This window comes from Carya illinoinensis, chromosome 13, assembly GCF_018687715.1.
Source record: "Carya illinoinensis cultivar Pawnee chromosome 13, C.illinoinensisPawnee_v1, whole genome shotgun sequence".
Classification (NCBI taxonomy): Eukaryota; Viridiplantae; Streptophyta; class Magnoliopsida; order Fagales; family Juglandaceae; genus Carya; species Carya illinoinensis.
Genome location: NC_056764.1, coordinates 9,876,587 through 9,885,671, shown reverse-complemented (window position 1 = coordinate 9,885,671; position 9,085 = coordinate 9,876,587). Strand labels below are relative to the sequence as shown.

Sequence of the window (9,085 nt, the reverse complement as noted above, 5' to 3'; positions counted from 1 at the left end):
ATGGGGCTGCTTGAGAGATAGGCTCTAACAATATATCATTAATTAGTTGTTTAATTTATGGGTCCAGAATTGTCAATGGTATATCAGTGCTAATTTATAATATGATGTGTATTTCTATGGAAATTCCATGCAAAAGACTATCTCGTTTGGTAGCTTAATTTTAAGATTTTTTGGGTAGTAGTAACTTGGATTCATGAGGCGATATATATATACTAGGATTAATTATATGTAACAATTTTGGGACTGCTATTTTTTAGCCTTGTAATTAAATAACTTTTTTATGCCACTCACAGTACACACCTCATCAAGCATACACTAGGGATAATTTTGGTATTGGACAGATTGCTCCTCCCTCACAGGTAATGAGAAATAAATTATATTGGTATTATTTTTTGTTAAGTGCATTGCCACTTTTAACAATTTTTTATGCCCTCCTTAGGACACAACTGATCAGGTATACACTACGGAGGCTTTTCATATTGGATTGAGTGCTCCTATAATGCAGGTAATTGGTGTATAAAATATAGCAAATTTAGTTTTTTCAAATTTTCTTTCTTTATATGATAATAGTGACTTTTTATTCATTTAGGCGCAATGGAAGGGATTACATCTCTCAAATCAGGATAATGATCCAAGGAATTAATCATAAATGATGCCACGTACGGTGATTGAAAGACCTCTTATATTTTGGAAGATAGTTGGTGTGTATGTATTATATTTGCTCCTCACTTATTTTTGGTTGATGGGGAGGGTCCAATGGCATATATTTTGGAAGATAGTTGGTGTATATATATTAGATTTGCTCATTTTTTTTGGTTAATTAATGAGGGGAGGGTCAAATGGTATATTTGTTCCATTTTTGGAGTTACAAGATGTTTCGTGATGAAGCTACAGATTTTTGGGAGGGACCAATTGTATATTTGCTCCATTTTTGAGATTCCATGTAACTATTTTGTAATGAAATTACATTTCTATAGTTGATTAAATGAAGCAAGAGGCCACATTATGATATGTTTCCTCTGTTTATTTGGATGCCCCCCTTATTGGTGCATTGGGGTTGCATATTATATAAGTGCATGTTGATGTTTCTAACTCCCCCACTAGTACCTCTCCAGTCTCCTCCTTTGCATCTTAAGAAAAAGAAATTGTGGCAGGACAAGAATGGTGACCATTTCGAGGAGTCCACTTAACAAGTACTAAACACATCAAGTTCTTGATTTTTATTTTCAAACCATCACGGTGTCGTCTATATATGTTCAGAGAATTGGAAGGGGGAAATGGAAAGAAATTGGAAAGGTGTCGTCCCAAATTTCTGTTGGGCATTACGTCACCCTGCATCCATTCCAATTCATCAAAAGATTCAACAAAGCAATGTTCAACATGAGTCACATTGATTTTTGCACAGTTCCTGATAATTTGGTTTTGGAACAATAATATTATCTAACAATCAATTTCTTTTACGTGCAAAAAGTGGCGATTTATTCATGATTAAGTTCTAAAGAAAACTCTGACAAGAACCAAAAAAAAAAAAAAAAAAGGATGGAAAATGTTCTAGACATCGATTTACAAACCAATACACAGACTTAGGTCATACATTTCTCAGAAAAACAGCCATTATATGGAGGTCCCCAACAGAAAATTCGCTCATCAAGGGAATCAGTCCGTGCTCGAGCCCTGAGGATGTCATTAGCATTATCTATCAATGCAGCAGCAACCACTGTATATTCACTGGGGCAAGAAAATACGAAGACAAAGAATGTCTGCTTTCTTGAAGATGAGGAATTTCCATGGTGATCCCACTAAGAACACCTACAACAAATTTAGAAAAAAAATAGTAACACCACACCAGTCAAGAGATCTTTGATAATGGTAATATACAGATTTGTCTTGCATCTTGTAATAGAGAGAATGGCTAAGCCGAAAGCAACAAGAAAGGCTAAGAAAACCAAGATAGATGATTATTTACACCTACTACTAAACAATTTTGAAACAATTAAACGTTAAAATGGAATCTGTTTTCCACAAAAGTTTTATAAATGGAATCTAAGCTTTTATTTATGACAACCTGATAAAATTAAGATTAAAACCTCCCCATCTATTACTCTTAATAATGATGATACATAGTCTTATTTAAATCTTACACGATAGTGTCAATCTCTAGCCTGTTGCATCCTGGCACCCCACTTCACACTATGTAGGCACACCTTCCATTTTCACTGACATAAAAGCAGCTGAATCAACATTATTTAAGTGTCCCATGAGTTATTAAGACCAAGAGATATGCAAGCATTTTGGAAGAAGGAAAACTGAGACATTTAGTCAAACAGTTTGTGCTCATACTAAGACATTTAATAACAACGATCAATGAGAAAGACTGAGCTCAACATCTCAATACCCATTGAAAAAGCATGAATTTTTACGCAAAATACCTTTACAAAATCCCAAAATACAAAGCTAAATTAATAAAAATAAATTAATTACAAAATCCCAGAGCAAATGCGAAGGATGGAAGACGGCGTAGATAAGCTGTGCATCTAATAATGCCCACAACAAACACTTGTGTCCATTACAGACATCATTCATTAAATGCTATAAAAGCTAGCCTTTTCACCCAAATAATAGTAGAATCGATAAAATCAAGAATGAATAAAAGTAATATTTCTCAAAATAGTAGTTCTTATTTTCACAAGTATTCTTCCACTTATCCGAAAAGCAAACAAACAAACAATGCAAGCATGCACAGATCATATATAAGAGGATCACATGCATGATGCAAGAGAGGTACAAACAAAAGTACGTTTTTCTTTCCCATGGATTATTCAGAATTGCAGAAAAATACCTTTATAAGTTGAGGTTCACCCATGGCAGGGGAAAATGCTACGAAGTGGAGAAATTTGTTAGGAGAGAAGAAATGCTTCAGTTGGCATAAAATTAAAAAGGCAGGAGAAAAGAGATGCTACGAAGTGGAGAGATTAGCCGATTGCTTCAAAAATGGAATGGAAAAATGTTACCCGATTCGAAGCTCAGGAGAGAAGAAGAAAAGCCGACTGATTCAAAAAAATTTTATGAGCCAGAAAGGAAGATTCGGGAGGCTGACGTTCGCCCAGGGTAGTCCAAAATGCTACGAAGTGGAGAGAAGTTAGGTTTTGTTAGGTTTTGTTTCGGGAGAGAAGAACAAAGTGAAAGGAAGCAGTGATTCAAAATTTTTTTTAATATTAAACTAATGCCACGGGGGCATGCCACATCAAGCGGGACGAGGGAGCGGGACGAGGGAGCGGTGGGCGTAGCATTTTCGTATATATACGTGCTTATGAATTTATTATCGGGCGGCTGCTACAAACTCCTAACACGTTATTACTCCGACTTAGACTTTCCCAAGGCCTACGAGACACGCAACGGCCATGATCTTCTCACGTAGCAAATTTAATCTCCCTGGATCGCCGACCCCCTCGGTATCACCGATCGATCACATTCATTGCGTTCGGGTCGACGCGTAAGGATTCCTTTGGATATGTATAAACTCCTGCATGCATGTAATGGAAAAAGGAAAACCGAAAGACATTTGCAAGCATTCGTGGCTGCATCGATCTGTCGATGACATTTACAGTGAACATTGCATGCATGTTTAAGGGTCCAAAAAATGACCATGCATCATCTCACCCCTGGGATCATTAATCATGAATCTTGATGATATTGCCGAGACGTTATCTATTGAGCATATATCGATTCATCATTGGGATCCTTAATGTACATAAAAAAATGAGTTCCTTTTAGTTCGTAGCCCAACAAATTGAACGTGAGATAATATTAAATTGTGACGTGCTGCACCAGATATGTAAATATCTATTATATAAATATATACATAAGAGTGTGCAAGTTGGATTTTTAGAACAGATGTGAAAGTTCTGAATGCCAAATGTCGACAGTACTGAGGTGTATACATATGATAAAAACCAGTCAAGCAAACAACTAATTTTTTTAATCTTTTTGAGCAAATCATTATTATGTTTTTGACATTTGAGATGATATTTTGTATTTAATTTTTTTCTTTTTATTGTCGATATGAAAAAAAATAATGCTTTGACAGACCAAAGCCTCACCTCTTAGGAAATCCTTGAAACAAATGGTAAGTTTAATTTCAGTTAAGATCGAGCCTGCTAAATGAAAAACAAGTATTACTAGTTAGGTCATCTTTATGTTATGATATATATATATATATATATATATATATTTATATATAGATATATATATATATATATGTAAAATTCTGTAACTTGAAGAATCAAGAACAGAGAACTAGAAATGTGGAAGAAAAATTTGAGAGGAAAAACTCAATGTAAATTTCTCATTAATGTGAATGAATGAAGACTGAATGAATTTACTTTCTTTACATCATTTCTATTTATAGACAGGTATGCTAACTAACTTTGACTAATTTATCTCATATGCATTTCAACTTAATTTAGTTGTCATTTAGAAACCTCATCATCCTTCGCTCTTTTCTGTTTAGCTTCCCTTGACTTCAACTCCAAAACTTTAATCTGAGTTTGTATATTCCAACACCCCCCTCAAGAGGGGAATGTATATTTATCATTCCCATCTTGCGGATCAAATGATGGAAATTGAGGAAACCAAGTGGTTTAGTTAGAATGTCTGCCAGCTGATGTTTAGATGGAATATGAATGATCTTGATTAAACCTTCTTGCAATTTTTCTCGGACCAAATGGCAATCTAGTTGAATGTGCTTGGTTCTTTCATGTTGGACAGGGTTTGATGCAATTTCAGAGGTTGGTTTTTTATCTGTATAAAGCAAAACAACTTGTGGATGAGGGATTTTCAAGTCAGCTATTAAGTAGATCAGCCATTGTAGTTCACATGTGGTACAGTATAGAGTTCTGTATTCAGACTTAGCTGAGGATTGACTAACTGTTGGCTGTTTCTTTGATTTTCATGAGATAAGAGAGTCACCAAGGAACACTGTGAAGCCAGTAACACATTTTTTGGTATCGATGCAGCCACCCCAATCACTATCTGAGTAGGCTTTTAGATGAAGAGGGGAATGAGCAGATAGAAAAATTCCTTGCCCTGGTGTTGCTTTGATATATCCGAGAACCCTTTCAGCAACTTGGAGATGATTGCTACTAGGATGAGCCATGAATTGACTTAGTGCTTGTACTGAGTAGGATATGTCAGGTCTAGTTATAGTGAGGTATAATAACCGACTCACTAATCTTCTATATTGTGCAAGATCTGACAAAGGGGTGATGAGTCATTTGCACTCAGCTTAAGTGTAGATTCCATAGGAAATGCCACAGGTTTACAACCTGAAAAACCACTATCTTGCAAGATATCTATTGCATATTTTTGTTGGCACAAATTTATGCCTTTGGTTGATCGAGCCACTTTAATTCCCAAGAAATAGTTTAGTTCTCCAAGTCTTTGATAGTGAAAGAGTCATTTAAGAACTTTTTGACAGTGAGTATAGCATCAAGATTATTAGAGGCAAGAATCACATCATCAACATAAATCAAAAGTGCTATAAAACTATTTGAATTATGCTTGATGAATAGAGATGAATCAGACTTTCCTTGAATAAAACCAAACTGAAGTAGAGAGGATGACAGCTTGGAAAACCACTGTCTTAAGGCCTGCTTGAGACCATATACTTTCTTTTTGAGTTTGCAAACTCTCAGATCAGTTGGTGAGGAGTACCCTGGTGGTAGTTGCATATAGACCTCTTTATTTAAATCTCCAAGGAGGAAAGTATTGTTTACATCAAGTTGATGTAAATGCCAATTCTTAATGGCAACAATGGATAATAAAGTCCTCACTGTTGTCATTTTAGCTACAGGTGAGAATGTGTCAAAAAAATCAAGATCTTTTTGTTGGGTGCAGCCTTTTGCTACTAATCTGACCTTGTATCTATCAATTGTGCCATCAGTGTTGAATTTAACACGATATACCCACTTACATCCAATTGCAATCTTATTAGGAGGTAATATTGCAAGTTCCCATATTTTATTTAATTCAAGAGCTTTTATCTCATCTAACATGGCTGCTTGCCATTGTGGATAAGAATTAGCTTGTTTGAAGGTCTTAGGTTCAAAAGTAGATGACAAGTCAGAAGTAAAAGCTGCATGTTTAGGAGATAGGTTATGTGTTGAAAGAAAATGAGCAAGAGAGTATGGCTTACCAGAAGAAGGAATGCATCAACTGAAGGATTTTTGAGATGTTGAAGTAGATTGAGCCATATTACCACAATGAAAATGCTACCGATATGAAGGAGGAGTCCCTATTCTTTCAGATCTTCGAAAAGCTTACAATTTCAGGATTAGTCTGTGAAATAACAGGTGTAGGAGTTCAGAAGATGGATTTTGTGAAATAACAGGTGTTGGAGTTTCAGAAGATGGATTTTGTGAAGTGATGGGTTTTGAAATTTCAGAAGATGGATTTTGTGAAGTGATGGGTTTTGGAATTTCAGAAAATGGATTTTGTGAAGTAATGGGTTCTAAATTTCAGAAGATTGATTTTGTGAAGAAGTAGGTTATGGAATTGCAAAAGGTGGATTCTGTGAGGTATTAGGTACTGTGAAGTCATGTATTTGAGGAAAATCAGGGAAGATAAAAGGTTTGTGAGTAGTGTTTGGAATGGAAGGAAAAACATTCTCATGAAAAATGACATTTCTTGAAATAAAGATTTTAAGAGTAAGGAGATCAAGCACTTTATATCCTTTGATATTTGGTGGATAACCAAGAAACAAGCATTTTGAGGCTCTTGGATGAAATTTGCCTCGACAAGTGTTGATTGTGCTGGCAAAACACAAACAACCAAAAGCTTTAAGATAGTTATATGCAGGAGATTTGTGAAAAAGGATATCATATGGTGTCTTATTATTTAGGACAAATGAAGGGGTTCGATTTATGAGATGTGCAGCTGTCAATACACATTCAGTCCAGTATGTTAAAGGCACTTTTGATTGAAAAAGGAGAGCTCTAACAATATTTAATAAATGTTAATGCTTTCTTTCAACTCTGCCATTTTGCTCAGGAGTTTCTACACAAGATAGCTGATGTATTAGGTAATTTTCTTGATAAAAGGAAGGCATATTGAATTCTTGACCATTGTCTGTTCTAAGTGTTTTTATTTGAGTATTAAACTGAGTCTGAGCATAAGTAATGAAGTTAGCAACTAAGGCTCGAGTTTCTGACTTAGCTTTCATAAGAAAAAGCCAAGTGAATCGTGTATAATCATCCACAATGGTAAGAATGAATTTATAGCCAGAATGAGAGATAGTGGAGAATAGACCCCAAATATCACAATGTACTAATTGAAAAGTTTTATTTGAATTGTTTTGTGATACAGGAAAAGATAGTTTCTTTTGTCTAGCTAGAGGACAGATCTCACAAATAGGATTATGAGATGTTTTTATAGAAGAATCAATAGAACTAATGAGTTTTATTTTGGTAGAAGATAAATGTCCCAAACGAAAATGCCATATGTCAGGACTAATGGTAGATGTGTTAGCCAAAAAAGAGTTGTTTAAATCAGGAATTTCCTTCTGTATAGTAGTAGAAAATATGATTAGGTGGTATGGACCATTTCTGATGTCAGCAAGCTCAATCATCCTCCATTTGCTGAGGTGCTGCAATACACATTTGGATTGAAAGAAAAATAAAGTAACGAATTTTCTTTAGTCAGTTTGGAAGCAGAAATGAGATTGACATGAAAAGAAGGAACATAGAGAGCATTATGTTAAACTAAATTAGGGGAGAATTTAACAGTGCTAGTAAAGATGATAGGAACTGAGTGACCATTTGGTAAATGAACTGAAGAAGATCTTGTTGGAATTTTTATAGAGGTGAACAAATGAGGAGAACATATCATATGATCTGTTGCTCCAGTATCTAATATCTAAGGAGAAGTATGATTTCAAGAGACATTAGCTAAACAAAGAATGGGATTATTACCTGATGTAGAGGTAGTATTAACTGCAGGATTGGAATTGGTAGGAAAACTAGATAGACTATTAGCAAGATAATCAAATTTTGTATTTGCTCTTGAGAAAATAACATAGTTGGGTTGTTTAAGTTTTGCTCCATAGAAGATGCAATGTTTGCATTGGGCAATCATGTAGAATTACTTCTCTTTCCTCGAGGCTCTTTCCATCTTGGTGGATAGCCTAAAAGCTGGAAACACTTATCTACAAGATGTCCAGAAAATCCACAATAGGAACAAATGACATCTGATTTGCCTCTGACTTTGCTGAACTTAACAGCATTTGAAGAAGTTTGTACTACATTAGTTTGTGTGAATGGTTGTGTAGCATCCATAGCATGGGGATCAAGAGGGATATGTATTGCATTAGTTAAAGAACGTTGGCTTTCTTCTTGTATCAATAAGGAGAAAACCTTACCCATTGATGGTAATGGAGAGAGAAGCAATAGTTGACTTCGAATTGCAAAAAAAGAATCATGTAACCCAATCAAAAATTTCATGACATAGTCAGCTTGTTATTGATCAATAAGATTCTTCAACACTGCACAGGTACATTTTTCCATAAATCCACAATTACAAGTGGGAAGGGGATGATAACTAACATATTCATCCCATAGTGCTTTGAAAACACTAAAGTACTCAATGATTGAATTCGAGCCCTGAGAAATAGAACTCAAGGATTTTTCCAAAGCAAATACTCTTGGACCATCACTACGCAGGTATCAAATCTTTAATTCATTCTAGATGTCAGCATCATTGTTGAAATAAAGAAGACTACCTTAAATCTCCTTTGCAATGGAATTCATTAGCCAAGAAAGCACGAGATTGTTTGCCTGTAACCAGGCAGTCTTAAGTCTAACATTAGCAGGGTTAGGTTGAGGCAAATTCCCATCGATGAAGGCAACTTTGTTCTTGACTGTGAGAGCAATTGTGATGGATTGACTCCAAGCCACATAGTTGTCACTAGAAAAAATCTTAGATACAAAAAGAGCTCCAGAATTATCAGATGGATGCAGATAGTAGTAACTTGAGGAATCATCATAAGGATTCCCCAAAGGAGGAGAAGAATCATTGGAAGATTCTGCCATAG

The 9,085-nt window shown here is 35.3% G+C and overlaps 1 long non-coding RNA gene across 2 annotated transcripts; it reads right to left on the bottom strand.

The window, feature by feature from the left end:
* Positions 1–1,372: 1,372 nt before the first annotated feature.
* On the bottom strand, positions 1,373–3,162 carry LOC122292676. 2 transcript variants are annotated; one of them, XR_006236986.1, is made up of 3 exons: positions 2,840–3,162; positions 2,142–2,231; positions 1,373–1,809 (listed from the first exon to the last, which is right to left on the bottom strand). It is a non-coding gene; the product is annotated as an uncharacterized LOC122292676 (long non-coding RNA). The 2 variants fall into 2 exon arrangements; XR_006236985.1 differs by having other exon boundaries at positions 2,142–2,216.
* Positions 3,163–9,085: the final 5,923 nt, after the last annotated feature.